The sequence below is a fragment of the Canis lupus genome, chromosome 20, assembly GCF_011100685.1.
Source record: "Canis lupus familiaris isolate Mischka breed German Shepherd chromosome 20, alternate assembly UU_Cfam_GSD_1.0, whole genome shotgun sequence".
Classification (NCBI taxonomy): Eukaryota; Metazoa; Chordata; class Mammalia; order Carnivora; family Canidae; genus Canis; species Canis lupus.
In genome coordinates, this window is record NC_049241.1 from 13,724,888 (window position 1) to 13,745,165 (window position 20,278).

At 37.8% G+C, this 20,278-nt stretch overlaps 2 long non-coding RNA genes across 4 annotated transcripts in view; one reads left to right on the plus strand and one right to left on the minus strand.

Moving 5' to 3' along the window:
- Nucleotides 1-1,750: 1,750 nt before the first annotated feature.
- LOC111091259 overlaps nucleotides 1,751-20,278 on the minus strand; it is an 85,321-nt gene continuing 66,793 nt past the window's right edge. The window contains exons 3-4 of one of the 2 annotated variants that reach the window (XR_005374680.1): nucleotides 2,269-2,329; nucleotides 1,751-1,882 (exon numbers count right to left, since the gene is read on the minus strand). This is a non-coding gene — a long non-coding RNA (uncharacterized LOC111091259). The remainder of the gene's footprint in view (nucleotides 1,883-2,268; nucleotides 2,330-20,278) is intronic. The other variant, XR_005374681.1, reaches the window with a different exon arrangement.
- LOC102152871 overlaps nucleotides 10,186-20,278 on the plus strand; it is a 79,609-nt gene continuing 69,516 nt past the window's right edge. Inside the window, exons 1-2 of one of the 2 annotated variants that reach the window (XR_005374679.1) lie at nucleotides 10,186-12,987; nucleotides 14,613-14,678. This is a non-coding gene — a long non-coding RNA (uncharacterized LOC102152871). The remainder of the gene's footprint in view (nucleotides 12,988-14,612; nucleotides 14,679-20,278) is intronic. The other variant, XR_005374678.1, reaches the window with a different exon arrangement.

Sequence of the window (20,278 nt, forward strand, 5' to 3'; positions counted from 1 at the left end):
GCCTCCCCCTTATCTAAATTATTGCATTTTAATCCCTTTACCTGCATGATTTCCTTGCAATGTGCAAATTTAATGGTAGGGAAAGGTGGCAAGAGAGGACAGATATATGCCTTGCCTTGCTAAGTAGACAGAAATCCCTCTGTGCCTGTGAGCCTGAGAAAACACAGTTTAAATGTCAGAGCTAACACCGTGGGTCCTAGAGTTTATAAGCAGCAACGAGCCAGCACATACAACCCACATTAGCCAAATGGAGATAAACTTCTTTGTAATTTCAGATTTTCTATTAACATAATAGGTTAGTGGGCCTGCTCCTTTAGGAAATCCTAAAGAGATTTCTTTAAAAGTACTATTTAGAAGAGAAAATGTCACCCATTATTAGCTAGCTTTGACTCTTCCTGTATTAATTTCTCATCTTTCTCCCTCCATGTCTTTCACATCAGGCAATTTCTGCCACTGATTTCTTACCAAATGTTCATTCAGCATCCTTGACATATATCCTTGTGCAGTGGCCGTAATGGTCTTCGCATTAGGTCTCTTCTGATAATTGAATCAGCCAGGCCAGTTGCTTTTGTGGCTAAAGGCACCACAGGTTCTGAGAGATGGCTCATCATCAGGTCATTGGGATCAACCCCTAAACCAGATTGGAGAGACCTACTCAAATTGCGTTATTGGAATCATTCCCTTCTGGTGCTTAAAGGATATTCCTGAGTTTGTGTCCATAGAGTATAAGAGGTCACTCCAAATGATTTATTTTCAGGGTAGGAGAAGGGCGGATAGGGTTCAGCAGAATGCTTATAATTGCTAAAAGAGCCAATGAGACTTCAGGGTGTATTAAAAGAAGCATTGTGTTTAAAACAAGAGAGGCTAAGTTTTAGCAGAATATGAGCAGCAGTCTTCAAATTAAATTATTGATTTATTCAACTAACATGTGTGACACCTACTTTGTAAAAGGTACTGGGGTATGAATGATACAAATCTAAGAAGTAGCACACTAAGACAGATGTAAATCATATTAAGTGATAGTCCTGTGCTGTTTTTCTGGTTGAGCTCATGGGAGTGCTAGAATCTTTACTATAGTAATCACAAACTGAGATATCTAAACAAGGCTGGCTGATGAGTGAATAAAATAGCCCGGTGTCAACTGTGCCAAATTGGACAAAACATGCCCTGTTTAAAGTGGGCAGCTGCTATTCAATACTATTAGATTGTCAACTTGTGAGAATGTGGATCTGGTTTTGCCAAGAGAAACTGGAGATTCAGAATTGTGCATGAAATATTTCGTTTAAAACTATTGTCGAGGGATGCCTGGGTAGCTCAGTGGTTGAGTGTCTGCCTTTGGCTCGGTGTGATCCCAGAGTCTGGGGATCGAATCCAACATCCAGCTTCCTGCATGGAGCCTGCTTCTCCCTCTGCCTGTGTCTCTGCCTCTCTCTCTGTGTGTCTTTCATGATAAATAAATAAAATCTTAAAAAAAAAAAAAAAACTATTGTCAAGATGGTAGCTAATTCAAGTATTTAAAAGCTCCATAGAATCTTACATGTCTTTGGGCAACATCCTGCTCATGGGCTTTCAGTTTGTAATTCTAACTCTCATCAGTAGGCTCTCATCACCTAGTCAAGGTGTATTTGCCAATATGTAGAGGGGCTCTTTAACTTGGGACTTCATATAAATAACCAGTTGGTATAGATTGCCAAGAGTCTGTAATAAGATGCTCTGTCCAGAGCATCAGATCCATTACAAAGGAACTTACCTTTCTATGTCCTCATGAAAGAAATGCATGTGTTCAGTTACTGGGTGGTAGCTCCTGAGTAACTTCTGGAATTGTCTGGATGGAACCTCTATTCCTTATGGAACACCCAAGTTTCAACTCTTCCCCTGCTGCCTGTATCATGCCAAAAAGAAATGCCTCAACAAACCATGTACATGATGAACAAGCCCCATAATAAGAGAAGCAATGGGCCATTTTCATCTCAGTTATTAATTATGTAAAATACATTTGCAATACCAAATCTGATGATGATTACCATTTTATTTGTTTGGCTGGAATACAGAAAGTAGATCATATACACTTTAGTTGCCTTTTTTTTTTTTAAGTAAAATAAATGGAGTAATAGGTACCATTTTCAGTGAGGGGTGATCACTCATTAGTTGCAAAGATGTGAAGATTTGGCTGGTACATTTGTTCAGAGTTGTCTTTCTTGGAGTGGAAAAGCTAGAATTCAGGCAGAACCTGTCACTTACACAGAAGCTACTTTACCCATGACTCACCTGGATTAAGCTGTCTCACATTAGCATATGTAGAGCAGGATTAATATGACTTGGGACAGGGCTAAAGGAAGAAGGAACACATTTTATACTTGGTCATGAGATGAGTGATTGAAGCATTAGCAGCTGTTGAACTTATCGTCTTTATTTTCTTAATAAAAATTTGTGATTTTTACATTTTTAACATAATAAAGAGAAGAGTAAGTTATATTTTTACAATTATTTGTAGATGATGTGATAGACTTTTGATAAGTCTATCCATTTTCAACACTTATAATTTCTTCCAATGGAAAGTTGAAAATTTTGTGCCCTTTTTCATCTATGTTTATGCAAAATATGTTTTCCAAAATTCTTTTTTTATGTGTGTGCTTTTTCTAAGCACTAATCACTTCACAAAACAACCCATTATTCATCACAATAGTTTCATGAGGTAGATGTTGTTATTCTGCTTTACAGTGCAGGAGCTGAGGCTTAGAGTAGTTAGCAACTTGCTTAAAATCTTGCAGTTAATAACTTAAATAAATAAGATTTGAATCCAGTTCTGTTTTATTCTCATAGCAACTCCCTTGCCAGCTATGAAATATCCAAGTAGCCTGCTTAGGTCTCAGAAAAAAAATTCTCATTAGAGAGAGACTAAGGAAGGTAAGATAGGGAATATTCACACTGTAATAATTTTTTTTTCTGTCATGCATAAAAAATGCAATGACTAAGAATCATATATATCAAATATACTTCGATATACTTAATCCTTGAGTGCCCCTTGCACCTTCACTGTGGACAAAACTGAAGACCAGCATGAGGCTGAAGGCAGTAGGAAAATCAAGTTTCAGGAGAGGTTCAAGTGTGTACTGAAAGGGTGAGTTCAGGTTCACAGGCAGGCTAAGTATCAGGCCTGGGTTGAAACAGCATTGAGTGGATGTGACAGTGATTTTTTTGTGTGTGTTTTTTAAAATAGTATTTGATGACTTTCACTTTGAGTGGCATGAAAGTAATCCTGTGCCACAATAACTGCTCCAGAAACTTGTTGATTCTTTCTTTGGTATACTCTAATGTTCCTGCCTCTCTCTTTTCCACTTGTATCATTTTTTTCCAAATTTCTACAATCCAAATCAAATGTTTAGGTTGGAGTTATAACACATCAATCTTGGAAAGATAAAACCATGGAGTTCAGTGTTTCCCAAATATCAAACCCAAGCTGTTTCTAAAAATGTACATTTTTATATTCCACCCCTCAGAGGTTTTCATTTATTAATTTACTGTAGGGCTCCAGGATCTATTTTTTTGTTGTTGTTAGTTTTATTTTGTTTTGTTTTGTTTTGTTTTAATCTTCCCAAGTGTTTTCATTAACCATTCTGGTTTGGGAAATTCTGATAAAATTCATCTCCTTCCATCCCACATCATGCTTTCCTCCAACTGCACACCTGCTCAGCCCAGGGATTATGATAGTGTTGGTGAAGGAAGCTCAGCTGTATGAAGACACTGAGCTAAGGGCTTTACCTAATTTGTCCCATTTAATACATATAACAGTCTCAAGAGACAGACAATATTATATACATTTTCCCTGTAGTCTTTGAATTTGCTAGGAATGCACTCTCTTCTAGATTTTTGCTTAGGTATTAATTACTTGCCCTGCAAGGTACCCCTGCCTAACCTAAAGCCTTGGTTACATGCTTCTGTAGCATATATGCTCATTTCTATTCTTCCATATTTTATTGAGAAAACAATAGAGTTTAAAGCCAATGGTGGGAATTCTGTAGCCCACTCTGGATTTTAAAACCAGATTTGCCACTCTCTGACAATGTTACTCTGGGGAAGCTAACATTGCTCTGTAATTTCCTCTTCTATAAAATGGAGATTTAAAATAATATCTCCTCGCCCAGTCTTGAAGGGGTGGTTTCACGTATGAGATGAACCTTATCATTCAACCCTGCCTCAGCTCTTGTTGTCACTCAAACTTTTGTGCTTGTCCAAGTAACCTAATATATATATATTTTTTCAACCTAATATATTTTCAAAGGTTTCTAGTAGTTAAGGATGTGCCAAGACTTGTCAGTGTCCCAAAAGGGAGGATCCCAGCACCTAGAATCAGGCAAACCATATCCCAGGCAAGTTTTTAAAACTCTGAAAATAGGGGATCCCTGGGTGGCTCAGCGGTTTGGTGGTGCCTGCTTTTGGCCCAGGGCGTGATCCTGGAGTTCCGGGATTGAGTCCCACGTCAGGCTCCCGGCATGGAGCCTGTTTCTCCCTCTGCCTGTGTCTCTGTCTCTCTCTCTTTCTATGTCTATCATGAATAAATAAATAAAATAAATCTTTAAAACTCTGAAAATATATACAGCCCTGTGTGATCAAAAGCATAAGCCCTGTTGGCCACCAGAGCCAGGCAATCTGGAGGTGTTTCCTGGGTGGCAGTCCACAAAAATCAGAGCTCCAGATGAGTGTATAAGATCTTTTCTTGATGATTCCAGTGAGCTGGAGCAAGGCAGAGAGAGAGTGAGAGAGCACCAAGATGGCATTCAAAGCCTGATCTTTGAGAGCAGTTGTATAAATGATGAAATGTGTGCCAAACCTGAAGGCTGCCCCTTAGGCCAAAGCTCCAGGACAAACAAAGAAGCCTCTTTCACAGAAAGACTGAGGGGTCTGCCTCAGTTTGCTGTCTGTGCAGTTTCCCAGAGTGGTAGCCTGCCAAAAGCCATCTTTCTGATTGCCACGGTCCCAAGGGGCCCAGGAGTGCAAGCATGCCCAGCCATCAGAGCCAAGGATGTCTCCTCCTAGTCAGCAACCACAAAAACAAAAAAAAAAAAAAAAAAAAAAAAAAAAAAGGCACCAATCATAAAAACCAGGGCACCAGGCACATATAAAGCTTCCTTCCAGGAGACACTGGCACTCTAGAGCATAGCAGAAGATGAGTGCAAAGATAGCTTCCACCCACCTTGGTCTCTGGGAAGGATTATAGTCAGCCCCTATATGTGTGTTTAATTAGAAGCCTGCCCCTCAGGCCACAGCCAGGAGCTAATAGGCCTCCTTCACACAAAGACCAAGCTCCAGGGTTTGTTGCCTCTTGCTGGGCCTTGGGGGTGGTAGCTGTTTAGGAACTCTTTCTTCTTTGGTTACAGTCCTGAGAGACCCACAAATGAGGCCTTGCTGGCCACTAGAGCCAGGTGATGCAGAGGTGTCTCCTGGGTGGCAGCTGCAAAAACTGGGGCACCAGATGCATGTAAAAACTCCCTTTGGGGAAATATTGGTGCTTGGGAGCACGGTAATGGGAAAGTAGGATGATGGTGCCTACTGGTGTCCATTCTGAAGAGGCAGGCTCCTAGATGTGTGTGTTTAATTGCATGCCTTCCTCTCTGGCCAACACTTTATTGTAAGCAGGTGAAACTTCTTCATTTTAAGTCTGGGTGCAATCCACTGCTTCTGAGCCCAACCCTGGGCAGATAGATCAGCCCAAGCACAAGAGGCCTTTCAGAGCTTTTTCTCAGATTGTGGGCCTCAGGATATGAGCCATTGGTTTTCAGTGTTAGATATTTTGGGGTATGTCTTAAAGGTTGGAATGCTTGGTGTAGGTTCAAATGTTTTACTATCTAGGGAGAAATTCTGAGTTCAGATTTCCCTCCTGGTAGTTCACAGCACCAGGGTTGGGGTTTATAGCAAGATGGTGTAAGACATATTCCTCCCCATGCTTACTTCAGCATTATTTACAACAGCAATGTATGGAAACACCCTGCATCTATCCATGGATGAATGGATAGACTGGTGTATTTATGCACAACAAAATATTATTCAGCCATAAAAAGAATAAAATCTTTGTGTTTGCTACAACATGGATAGACTTCGAGGGTATTATGTTAAGTGAAGTAAGTCAGAGAAAGACATACTGGATGATCTCTCTTATATGAGGAATCTAAAAATAAACACGGGTATTCCCCACTATCAAAAGTTTGTTTTATATCACTTTGCTTTTAGGAAAGACTTCCATTAGTAGTTTTCACTAACTGAAAGAAATCCAAAGAGGGTTTATGCTTTTGTGAAAAAAGGTGAAAAGCAAAAATAAAACTCAGTGTTTGTATTGCAGTGAACCCTTTTAGGGGCAGTGCATACCCCAAGCAGCAGGAATGGCACTGCCAAACTGCTTCCCTGGGAGCTATACCCAGCTTCTCAGCATCAAGCTGCCTAGCTTTGAACTGTGTCTGGGAGCATCTGTGCTTTATCTCAATTCATTTTGTGCATCTGTTAGCAAGATGCATCCTAAGGTATCAGAAAAGCCTATGAGAGTTTATCTTTGGGGTCTGGGGATGCCAAAAAATTTTCCATATAAATTAATAGTAGTTGCTTTTTTGCTTTAATCTACTTTGGTTTAGGACAGATTTCAAAAGGAATGTTCAACTTTGGATAGTGGGGAAACCCATTAAAAAAAAAAAAAACACCAAGTTTAGAAATACAGAACAGATTGGCGGTTGCCCAAGGTGTGGGGTAGGGGCTGAGGGAAATGGGTTTTTGTTCCTTTTTCTTTTTTTTGAGCTTAAAAAATAAATAAAAATGTGATTTGGAGAAGTTCTTTTACCTTTTATTGTATGTCAGATTACATATACAATATAATTAAATTATAAATCATGTAATTGAACAAAAAATTTGTGTGTAAACTATTAATTGATGTCTAAATACAATATGGTTTTAAAAATGAAATCATGTATATATAATTGTATTCATAAATGTGAGTACACTAATCAAAAGCTATATAACAACATTAACAGTAAATCCAAATATAAATATATTCCTCTGAATTTTATGTTTCATTGAACATCAGAAACCACCACTGTATTAAACTGAGTTAAGAACAAAAAAGAAAGTATTTAAAAATTATATAAAAGATTTAAGAACAAAAAAGAAAGTATTTAAAAATTATATAAAAGATTTAATGCTTCCAACTCATTTTCTTTTTGCAGTAAGCTAGTTTGTTATTTAATCTAAAATGCACAAAAGAATGGAATTCACTGTTTACTATGACAATTGGAAATGAACTAAAAAAAAACAATTTCAATTTTTGTTATTCCCTTTTCATGTTACAAATGACCAATTCACTAAAAAACATTGAAGCAGTGTTAAAGGTGATAACACAGAATTAAAAAATATTGCTAGGTACCACCTAAAAAATTATTCTGTCTTTCGGCTAATTTGTAAATCTCACTTTTTCCATAGCATACATATACAATATTTTTATTCCTTTTTGTATCATTTAGTTTGTCCATAAACTCAACCTTAAGAATGAATACTTAGTTAAATAGAGAATAGGCCCAGGAATGGATTAACTGCCTGATAAATGTTACCTAATTATTGTCTTATTACACCAAATTTTGGTTGTCCATATACTTTTCTTTTTAACCTACTAGGCTTTGAGCATTGAGGAAGAGATGACATCTTATTTAATCTTGTATCTCAAGTCCGATCTGCAAGCCCTAACAGATAATAAGTGTTCAATAATGTAATTCTAATCTGTAGGAGGGTTCAGAATAAAACATCAGAAAGATCTCCAGCCCACACTCTGAACAGTTACAAGCCTTCTAAATGCTACTACTCTACTGTCAATTAACAATAATTTATGTTACTATTATTTAAGCATGTGACTAAGTTTACTCAGTGCTTTGCCTATCAGACATCCTAGATTTGAATCTTGCTGTGTTTCTTACTCCTTTGACTTGGCATTGGGCAAGTCATTGCACCTCTTAGATCCTCATTTTCCTCATCTGTAAACCTGAAATGAAACATCTACCTTGCAATATAGTAGTAGGATTAGCATGAGAGACATGGTGTACTGTGGTGTACATGGTGTACAGTGCCTGTGATGGAAAAGGTGCTCAGTAAGAGTTAGGTAGTCTTACTGTTGCTTGGAGGGGGTTCAACAGGAATGTTTGTTGATATGGCCTCTGTTCAGAGTTCTTAATTTGCATGGCCTGAAATCTTTTGAGGTCAGATTTCTGTAAGTACTGTGATGATTGAATTGTGTCCCTGAAAAAGATATGTTGAAACTCTAACTCCTAGAACTTCAGAATGTAACCTTTTTGGAAATAAGGTAATTGTTGATGGAATTAGTTAAGATGAGATCCTACTGGAGTAAAATGAGCCCTAATTCAGTATAACTGATGCCGTATAATCAGAGGAGAAGGAGACACAGGGAGAAGAATGCTGGGTGATGACAGAGAGATGGGAGTGATATAGCTGCAAGCCAAAGAACACCAAAGGTTAATGGCTGCCACCAGAAGGTAGGAAGAAGCAAGGAACAATTCTACCCAGAGCCTCAGAAGGACTATGGCTTTACTGACACCTTGAATTTGGACTTTTGGCTTCCAGAATTGTGAGATAATATATTTTAAATTGTTTTAAGCCACTCATTTTGGGGTACTTTATTATGGCAGCCTAGGAAATTAACACAAGTTCTATGCTAAACTTAATGACCACAACTTTTCAAAGTTACTCCAGAAAAAAAGGAACACTTATAATACTCAAAAAATGAGTTAATTGAGGTTTTCCACAGATGCCAGATTTTTCCATCCTAAAAATGATTATAGAACATTGGGTGTGTAGAACAACTGGTAGATTTCTGGGGGGATAGGAAGAGAAACAAATCCTTGATCTATCACAGTCCACAGAGACTTTTGTTTTTTATTTTACCCCTGAATTTCAAAAGGTTTTGTAAAGAAGTTTGAATCCCTGGAGAACCAGAAAGCTTTCAGTTGTACTTGTTTAAAAAGGTAAGAAAATCCTGTTTGCATTTACTATTTATGAGTCATGGCTTCATATTGTCACATGGCCATGTGATGCTTGCTTTTAAGAACCTGCAAATGAGATCAGATTCATTATTTTTTAATGTAAAGAGGATGATGGCAAACTCTGCTGAGTAATATAAACCAGACTGTCACTCTTGCCCTAGAATTTGTATTAACATTGTTCATTTAGAAACTACATGCCGTATTTAAAACATCATATTTGACACAAAAGCAATATTTGTTGGAAATAGCATTCAAGTGTTTAATTGTAGTACATGATTCATGGGAAAATCTTCAATTCTGAGTAACTCCATGGTACTAAAACTCAGGTGCACTTTTTTCCATGTAAAGCACACATCTAATAAGGAAACCCATTGGCTGTGTACTTGTGTTTCTCTTTCATCAAGGGAGCAGCTGCCATTTCTGCTGCTAAGTTTTACTCAACTTCTAAGAGTAGGGAGAATGAAATCAAATAGCCAGATGAGTTAGTATAAAAACTAAAAACTAACCGTATGGTAATCCAAAGTGTTCTAGAAAATAATTTCATTTTATTTATCTCTAAAGTCTTTCTTCTGCAGAACACAAAGTATTTTGTTCCAAGTCTGAAATAATGTAGCTGAAAATCCAGTCTTGTTCTAGAAAAGATGTCATTCTCTGACCTTTGCTTATGTTCAACTCTCATGTTTCCCTTCTGATCTAAGCTTTAAGGAAGACACTTAAGTTATGGAATGATGAAATTCTCTTTTGAAGGAAGCTGTTCCACATTTCCTGGGGTGAATTTTTTGGCCAAGATTCCTGCTACATAGTTGTGGGGTTTTTTTAGTGTTTTTTTGTTTTGTTTTTTTGTTTTTTGTTTTTTGTTTTTGTTTTTGTTTTTTTACAGATTAGCATCTTCCCCCAGAATTTTCCTAAAATAGCTAGATTATCATAGAATATGTTTTGCACTTAAAGTCCATTTTCCATTTTCATAGACAGCTGGCAGCGAGAGAGAGAGAGAGAGAGAGAGAGAGAGAGATCACAAGCAGTGGGGAGGGGTAGAGGGAGAAGCAGACTCCCTGCTGAGCAGGGAGCCCAGTGTCAGACTTGATCCCAGGACCCTGGGATCAGGACTTGAGCCAAAAGCAGATGCTTAACCAATTGAGCCATCCAGGTGCTCAAAAATGAATTTTTTGAAAAGGAATAGCTCTCAAGCTGGGCCTCTAGTCTTGCATTTGTTTAGTTATTTATTTTCCATTTCTTTAAAGCTTAAATATAAGAATCTTGTTTCATACTTGTATGTCTTCTGACTCATTTCAGCCTAGCATTGCTGCCTGCAGAGATGGTTTTGAAACTTCATTTTTTGGCCATTGTACTGCTATCTTTCCCAGAATTGTTTTAGTCTAAAGAGTTTTTCTTTTACAGACATATATTCTACATTTTAATCAGATCTATTGCTTAAAATATTCAGGAGAATTGGACCCCAAACAGAGCTTTGTGGCACTATTCTAGGGACTTCTATCCAACTCAATATTGATCTTTTAAGCAGCACTCACTGGGAATGGTTCAAATCATTGCTAATCCTTGTAGCAACAGGTGATTATGGAAAATGTGAAGTGCTTTGCTAAAATGGACATGGACTGTTTCTAAATCCTCACCCTGATTCAGTAGCTTAGAGTTTCCCATCAGGTTTATCTGTGAGTAAATTTATCATCCTATATATTTGACTCTAATTTTTTGGCATCAAATTTATTGATTAAAAAAATTTGAATCTCTTATTTATTTAAGTTGTTAAATATTACTGATGGTCTTTTCACTTTCAGACTCCCATTATGTAATTTGCTTAAATACATGGATATGAATATATGGAAGCAGCCAGGCATTTCTGCATCGTCTCTCTTTTGCAAGGCTTCTCTTCAGCCTGAAAACCTTGATTTGGGGTGAAGAGCTCAGGATCAGGAATGAAAATATCTAGATGCCAGTATTTAATCTGCTCCTTAACTAGCTATGTAACCTACGATATGCCCTCTAACCTCTCTTAGCATTAGTTAATTCTTCTGTAAATAATAAATTCTACTAGATGATTTCTAGGAGTTCCTTCTTGTTGTAGAAACCATAATCATAATCAGTCTGTTGAGCACAAACAAGAAATCCTCAGAGGAGTTTTTATAGGGAGAGAAAATGAGTGGTACCATCCAGTACCTATACAATTTTAAAAAATGACAGTGAAAGGAAGGGAGCTATAAACTCTGCAGGAATTTGGAGTGGGTGTCAGACTGTTGGGTGTAGATTTCATGGATGGAGCCTAAACAAAATGGAGAAGAGAAGTAAGAAAGGGTTGATGTTGGAAATATTTTTAATTCTTGTTTTATTTTGTTGATGTTTTAATCCTCTCTGAGGTCAACGTCAGTGCAAGATACCTTCCCACCATTTTTTGGAATACTGCCTTGACATTTAATCAGGAGTCTAATTTATACTTTGATTTCAAAAATGGATAAGGCAGTACCAATTATTTCCAAGCACACCATTTTGAAGTGATACATCATTTTATTTGGAGTGAAATAACATTCAACATATAGAAACTCGTAAAACCAGGCAGAACAATATAAAAATTGTCTTCTGGCCTTAGTAGCATTTGAAGGCAAACAACTCAGATAATTGCCACTAGTATTTGCTTTTTAATGTCAAATAAAGGCTGAGAGAAAAAAACCAAGAGAATAATAGATGGCATCAATTTAGCTTGTGCTTTGAGGGATGAAGTAAAATGTAGTGGTTAGGAATATAGGCTCTGGTATTGGACTCTGGATCCACCATTTGTGGTTGGATGAGGTTGTAGATGTTACTTAATCTTTCGTACTTCAACTTTTTCATCAAAAGGGCATAATAATAAAATTTATGGAGATTTTGTTAGGGTGAAATGTATTATCACACAAAGAATTTAAACTAGTAGCTGTAATGGAGGAAACACCCAATAAATATTGATTATTATTATTGTCATACTTAGTGCTTTCTCCCATAAAAACATACACATTACTAAAAGGAATACAGGCTAGAAATGATATGAAATGGAAAGGAGAAATGAGAAGAATTCTGAGTTATAAATTCTGAAGGCATAAATTATTGTAAACGAAGCCTTGTCTACAAGTTCTCTTTATGAAATGGTCTCTCCAACAGTTGGTCTCTTCGTGCCTCTTTACTCTTGAACCCAAAATTGTTGCAAAATTAAAGTAAAAGATCTTAGAATTATGAGAAATCTCTCTGGACCTTAGAAATCATCATGTCATGTGATTTTAATCTGTGATTTTATTATTTAAGATTCATTTATTTATTATCATACAGCTATAACTAATTAGACGTGGCAAGAATGCAACAATAAAAAAAATAATGCAACAATAGCAAAATGTAAGCATTGTTTTGCCTAACCTGTGAATTCATGGCAATGATTATGTGAGAAGTTAGTTATACAATAAAATAATTTAAAGATCTATTGAAAATCATTAAAATGAATAACCCAAGATAAATAATCCTTTTAGGAATTTTTGGCAGAAAACAAAAAACTATTACTGTCAAATGGGTATAATCAATATTCCTCTTTCAAAATGATCTGTAATTCTTTTGTCTTGAGTTAACTCAGTTGTGGGAATCAACACCTGGAGAATGTAGTGGGGGTGAGACATTACATGTGGGAGTAAAGAAAGCATTAAAAGGCTTTAAGAATTGGGGGTACGAGGTAGGAAATTCATCTGCTCTATAGAGGATCAGCTAGCTTATGATTATGAAGTATTTCATACATTCTTAATTCTGTAGCTGAGCTAAGACCTATTTCTTCAACTCTGTATGTCTTTTCCTTTCAAAGCTTTCTGACAATTCTCCCTCCCTTTTTCTCCCTCTCTCCATGCCTGCTTTTGTTGGGGACAATATGAGTGCTAATGGGAAGCAGTGAATAGAAACAATATGATGAACTTAGTCCAATCTACACTTAAAGGTAAGAAAGGACACTTCTTGAACTATGAGAGGTCTTAGGCAGTGAAAGACTCTTTGCTTGATTTATTTAAAATGAGGCTGAGTAAAGCAGTGGAAAATACCTGTCAAGCAAGACTGCTGCTTTGCCAGGAAGATGGGTTAGGTGCTTCTAGAGTTTCTCTTAAATTTCTCTATTTTGGTGGCATAAGACATTATTAGTTCATCATACTGAGTACTGAGAAAATTGTTTGCTGATAAAAAATGGCTAGATTTGAGCAAATGAAAACAAGGCCAATAAAGAGCTACAAGACAAGACTTTTGCGTAAAACTCAACAACATAGTTTCACAATGAGCCCCTTGCTAAATGCAAGGCTTAGTTTTCTTCCAGGTTAGTCACCTGTGAATCTATTGATGTGTGTACAAACTCAACTTTCCTCCAAGAATTGGATTAGGCTGTAAGGAAGACATGAAATACAAGTTGACCCTTCTCTGCAAAATCTATTTTTTCCTACTTTATAAAAGGAATCATATTTGAAATGACATAATGCATGCATGTGTGCCATCTCCTACAAAAGGACTGAAAACCATTGAGTATCATGGAAAACAATTTTTTTTTAACCTTTTCAAATGTTTTGACTTGTCACATTATGTTTTCACCTTCTACCTGATTATCCGTCATTGCCATGACAGGGCAAGTATGTTCTCTTTTGTGATCTTCTCCCCTAAAATAAGTATGAAAAGTAAAGGCCACCTGTTGCCATTTAAGAATTTGGTTTTTCTCTAAATCCACTTGACATTTCAAGGCTTCACATCTGCTACTTTGTGATAACATTTTCCTTTATAGACCATGTGGTTTCTAAAATGGTGTCACGTGAGTAAAAATCTAGCCAAGTATGGTGTTTACAATTTCTAGCTTAAGGTTGTTTTAGGATTTCATCCCCCATAGGCAAAAGGGTGCATGGTGAGTATTCTGGGCTCTTATCTAAAATATATGAGTACATTTCTGCTCATGTTCCCATTCTGATCCGTTGAAAGTGACTGCTCAGACTACTGGGTTGAGATTGGCTATTTATGGATGGCCAGGTAAAATAGTCCTTGCCGATTTAGGATGTCTGTCATAGGTGAGGGATTGACTGGTGTTCTATATTGGCCATTCTTTCCTCAGAGGCTTCTTACAGGCAAGAGAAGGCTGTCACCTCTGTTCCAAACACATTTATGTATCTGGCTGAGACAGCAGGGTGGCCACAAACTTCCACCTACTCGTCCTCTCCTTTCCCCTCCTCTCTTAGCTTGACTGATACTCAATCCCTGTGAGTTTTCTGAACAAAGAGGGGCTATTGCTGGCCTCGATTAAAAAGCCTAGGCAGGGTGATGTGTGCTCATCAAGATAAACATTTATTTGCAACCCTCCTCTCTGGGCCTCAGGGGGCTCTTAATCACCAAAGAGGTTCAGGTTGCAGCAATATTTGCTCTTGGTGCATTTTCAGAGGCCAGGGTAATTCCATGGCCTGCAAATGAAGATAAGAGATGGGCTGCAGCCGAGGCAGCAGTTGTGGGTAGATAAGAGCGTGTTATTCCATGCCAGAGGTTAATGGGAATTGTCAGTGTGGTGGTGATTTTTCCAATCCTTTGTCTCTATTTTGACAGAGGACATGGCCCGAGCCAAACACAGGATCCTATTTCCAAGAACACCTGTCGCTTCATGGATCAAATGTAAGAGATACTTCTTGGGAACTCCTTCTATCCCAATACACCATGTCCGTAGGTCATATTCTGTCTACATTCCTGGCATTAGCTTTCCTTTGGCCATGCCTCTTGCTGCCAAATGGCTAATCTTCTCTTGTCTGCATGTTGTTCGCTTGCAAAGCTCTAAAAATGTTTTTCTATTTCTTTCTTTCTTCTTTGTTTCTGAGCAAGGTATCTAAATGACAGAAATATATTTCAAGTCAACACTTAAATATTTCTGTCAGCATTAGCTGAGAACTCTGGGTAATAATAATCCATAAAGGACTCAAAGTTAAAATTTATTTTTATATTCACATTTAGAATGCAGTCAGTCAGACAAATATAAACACAGCCACTCAGTACCAAGGGTTGCCCTCTCTCCATGGCTACTGCCTGCATGTGAGTCCAAATCTAGGGAAATCTGGCCCCTGCAGTTGTAAAGGATTCGGACCTAGTAACTAAATGACTAGCATTTGTTTTCAGTGGATTTTTTTCCCTTCTTTTCTAAATAACTGCAAATGGGTTCTGTTATTTTTAAAATGCTAATATTTAGTAGGCTAATCTGTAACATGATAGGTACCATTCACCAGCCTAACAAAAGCAATTTACCATAATCGGGTTATTTCACCTAGAAACAAAGAAGGGGACTTTTGAGTAAATAAAAAGATTTTTTGGCCCCGTTTTGAGGGCATTAGTCATTGTGTTGTTATCTACTATAATAATACCATATTCCATTTATTGAGTGCTTGCCATGAGCCAAGCACTGAGTTAATATTGCTCGTGTGATCCCACTTAATTCTGACGGAAAGTTCCTAAGGTGGGTATCTCTCTCTCTCTGATGGATGAGAATACTGACCTTGAGTGATGAAGCAACTTCCCTGAGGTCACACAGCTAAGAAGAGATTAAACTAGGTCTTTCTGCTTCTAATGCCCATGTTCTTTTCTTCCTCTGATAAAGCAACAGACTTGGCCTTCAAAGAAACAGTACCATAAGATCTCTTTCCAGTTTCCAAATTTCTGAGGCCTTCTCATTTTTTCAGACTTCCCTGCGATCTTAAATATAAGAGTACCTAGCAAAGATGAGCCCTTGCTGAGAAGGCTGTGCCTAGAGCCTAGAGTCCGTGTTTCCTGCCTCCTAACCCAGAGCTCTTTCTCAATTTCACCACTCCCTTTCTAGGGGCTAGTGGCAGGAATAAGACAATGGCAAACTATTTTCATAAACCTTTCCCCAACTTACCTCTTCCCCTCTCCACTCTACAGTTGCTCTTCTTTTCTCATTTTCAGACACTGTATCCCTCAACATTTTAATGCATGTTTATTTGCTTTTTGTTTATCATGTTTCCCCATAATAGGATGTCTGCCCTAGGAGAAGAGTGACTTTGTTTCATTCACTGCTGTATCCTCAGGACCTGGAAGAATGTCTGGCCCTAGTAGGCCCCCAATAAATATTTATGAGATGAATGAATGAAGATACAGATCTTTACAAGGCTTAGTTAGATGATTCCATTCCCTTGAATGACTGGTGTTTTGATATTTAACAAAATTCCTCTCCTTCATATAGTATATATTAAGAGTTATGGATACTTATGTACTCTAAAAGCAGTGGTTTTTTTGTTTTATAAAAATGATTTAATACACCATTAATATAGTAATGTTTCATATTCACGACACATCTGTCTACAAGCTCTGTCCTTTTGAAAGCTCAGGCCAATTTGTAATTAAATATACTTCAGAAATATTCCTCTAATTTATCATGCAACATTACAGCACTAAACGATTTGACACTTCTTTTCCTATAAAATATGCAAAACAGAAAAAAACGAAATAACCCCCACCTCTGCCAAAAAAAACAAAAAACAAAAAACAAAAAACCAACATAAAACCTTATTCTATTACATTGTTTCAACTTTTGGCCAAATCTTTTTTGGATGTTCATTAAATTTAGGCAAAGTGTGTTCATGCTATCTCATGTTAAAAGGCTCAGATACTCCAGCTCTGAGGGATGTAGGGAAACTTAAGCTTCAATGGGATTTCTTTGTTTTGGGGGGTAAAAGGAATGCCCTAGGGTGTCCGGTGGCATTTTTGGCTTTTCTTGTTCCCCACACATTGCAGGGTATTTAAGGATTGAGATTCGGGCTACAGCACAAACTTTCCAAGGCATTCATACTTATAAAGCTGTGAGTGTCAAAGGGTTAAGAAAGGCCATGGTTGCTTGATGCTGGAAAAAAAATATTTTTATGCTTCTTACGTTAATCTGGAAAATGATCTTCCCTGCTTGGATAAGGGGGAAAAAGCTTTCTTCTTATTTCATAATGCAACTGCATAAAACGTGATCTTTCTTGCATATGGAAATGACTCATTCTGAAAGGGTTTTCTCAGCCAAGGTTATCAGCTTTTCATTTTTCCTTCAGCACTACTAAAGGTTCCTTTGCTTTATCTTTTCTCGCCTCCCTATAGTGAGCTTTTGCCATGTAATTTCTCCTGAAAGATCCAAATTCCCATTGATTCCTTTTACTTTAGAGTGTTTACTTAACAGCAAATGATCAATGTTGAGCTAAATAGGGAAGAAATCATCTGTATAGTTACATTTCTTTATATCTTTCAGCACATGCTCTCCTATTTTAAATGCTAACATGGCAAACTGTGTTGGATAAGCATTCTGGGGTGTCCATGTGTTCGTTATTTTGCAACATAAAGTGGAGATACTCAATCCTTGAAAATTGCTTTCTGAGATTGGATGCTGCACCGTGTCTCCTAACTCATATTTATCCTTAATAAAAAGGTATTATGGGAGGAATAGGCTTGTACTTGCTGGATCAGTTCTTTACTATAAAAGTAGGTTAAGATACATGGACATTTATTGTTTTGGGAAAAGCTACTCTGGAAAGAGAGAGAGAATGAGAGAGAGATAGAAAGAAAGAGAGAGCGCTTAATATACAGCTATTTACCAGGTAGACGGACTTCATCAGGAATGGTATGGATTCTTTATAAGAAAGTTAAGGAAAGAGGTACTGGGTGACTCCATCAGTTTAGCATCTGCCTTCACCTCGGGTCATGATCCCAGGGTCCTGGGATTGAGCCCTGCGTAGGGCTCTCTGCTCAGTGGAGGGTCTGCTTCTCTCTCTCTCCCTCTGCCTGTTATTCTGTCTACTTGTGCTCGCTCACTGTCTCTCTGACAAAGAAATAAATAAAATCTTAAAAAAAAAAAAAAGAAAGTTAAGGGTTAAGAGTATGGCAACTCTAGAAGGGCAGATTTGAATTTGAGTCTTGACTTCAGTTTTCCAGTTTCTGGACAAATACTCAATACCTCTGTGCCTTTACTTGCTTTCCTCATCTATACAGTAGATGTGGATAGTATGAGCATCAGTCTTAAAACAAAATTAGCATGAAGGTTCAATAGTTGGTCTGTATAGAGCACTCACCACAAAGCTGAGTACATAGTAAGTCCTTAGTTTATCTTAACTACCACCATTATTGTTATGAAATAATTCAGCTGATAAGTGGACATACGGTGAAGCACACTAGGGTTTGGAAAGGAATAATCAGTGGCCTGTGGGTCCTAAGTAATTAATGTAATGTCCTTGTAATGTAATGTCCTTGCTTTGAATCCCTAAATTAGGGTAGGCAACCCCCTGTACACGCTTTCACAGCATCCTTTACTTTTTTTTTCTTTACAAAATCTACCACAGTTTTTTTCTTTTTTTAAGATTTTATTTATTTATTTGAGAGAGAGAGAGAGAGAAAGGGAGAGAGCACACAAGCGGGGGAGGAGGGCAGAGGAAGAGGGAAATCAGACTCCCCACTAAGTGGGGAGCTGGACACAGGGTTTGACCCCAGGACCCTGAAATCACGACCTGAGCCAAAGATCATGACTGAGCTACCCACCTGCCCCTAAAATTTGCCACAGATTTAATTATTTGTAGGATTTGGAGTGTGACAGGTGATGGAAGGGATCCTGCATATTCTGTTTGCTGCTTTCTAGCTCATGCATAATCCACTGTGCCTAGAACAAAGTGGGTTCTCAAAGTCTCTGGATGAATAGATGACAAAGCCAGGAAAGATTTTGAGGTACTTACCTGCCTGGCACAGCACCTTTGTAAATGGATGGATGGATGAACTCTTCTGGTTTCATCCACTTCTTGGCTGTTCTTTTTCTTTCTTTTTACAAATTTTTGTTATTATTTTTTTATATTTTATTTAGATTCAATTTGCCAACATATAGTATAACACCCAGTGTTCATCCCATCAAGTGCCCCCCTCAGTGACTGTCACCCGTTACCCCAACCCCCCTACCTACCTCCCCTTCGGCAACTCTTTGTTTGTTCCCAGAGTTAGGAGTCTCTCATGGTTCGTCTTCCTCTCTAATTTTTCCCCACTCAGTTTCCCTCCTTTCCCCTATAATTCCTTTCACTATTTCTTATATTCCACATATGAGTGAAACCGTATGATAAATGTCTTTCTTCGACTGACTTATTTTATTCAGCATAATATCCTCCAGTTCCATCCATGTCGATGTAAATGGTAGCTATTCATCCTTTCTGATGGCTGAGTATATTTATATTTATATATACCACATCTTCTTTATCCATTCATTTGTTGAAAGGCATTATAGCTCCTTTCACAGTATGGTATTGTGGACATTGCTGCTATGAACACTGGGGTGCAGGTGTCCTGCCATTTCACTGCATCTGTATCTTTGGGGTAAATCCCCAGTAGTGCAGTTGCTAGGTCATAGGGTAGCTCTATTTTTAACTTCTTGAGGAACCTCCACACAGTTTTCCAGAGTGGCTGTACCAGTTTGCATTCCCACCAACAGTGCAAGAGGGTTGCCCTTTCTCCACATCTTCTCCAACATTTGTTGTTTCCTGTCTTACTAATTTTCACCATTCTCACTGGTGTGAGGTGGTATCTCATTGTGGTTTTGATTTGTATTTCCCTGATGGCAAGTGATGCGGAGCATTTTCTCATGTGCTTGTTGACCATGTGTAGACCTTCTCTGGAAAAACATCTGTTCCTGTCTCCTGCCCATTTCATGACTGGATTGTTTGTTTCTTGAGTGTTGAGTTTGATAAGTTCTTGATAGATCTTGGATACTAGCCCTTTATCTGATATGTCATTTGAAAATATCTTCTCCCATTCTGTAGGTTGTCTCTTAGGTTTATTGGCTGTTTCTTTTGCTGTGCAGAAGCTTTTTATCTTGATTAAGTCCCAATAGTTCATTTTTGCTTTTGTTTCCCTTGCCTTCATAGATGTATCTTGCAAGAAGTTGCTGTGGCCAAGTTCAAAAAGGGTGTTGGCCGTGTTCTTCTCTAGGGTTTTGATGGATTCTTGTCTTACATTTAGATCTTTCAACCAATTTGAGTTTATCTTTGTGTATGATGTAAGAGAATGGTCTTCATTCTTCTGCATGTGGTTGTCCAATTTTCCCAACACCATTTATTGAAGAGACTTTCTTTTTTTTCCATTGGATATTCTTTCCTGCTTTGTCAAAGATGAGTTGACCCATAGAGTTGAGTCAGGTCTATTTCTGGGTTCTCCATTCTGTTCCATTGACCTATGTGTCTGTTTTTGTGCCAGTACCATGCTGT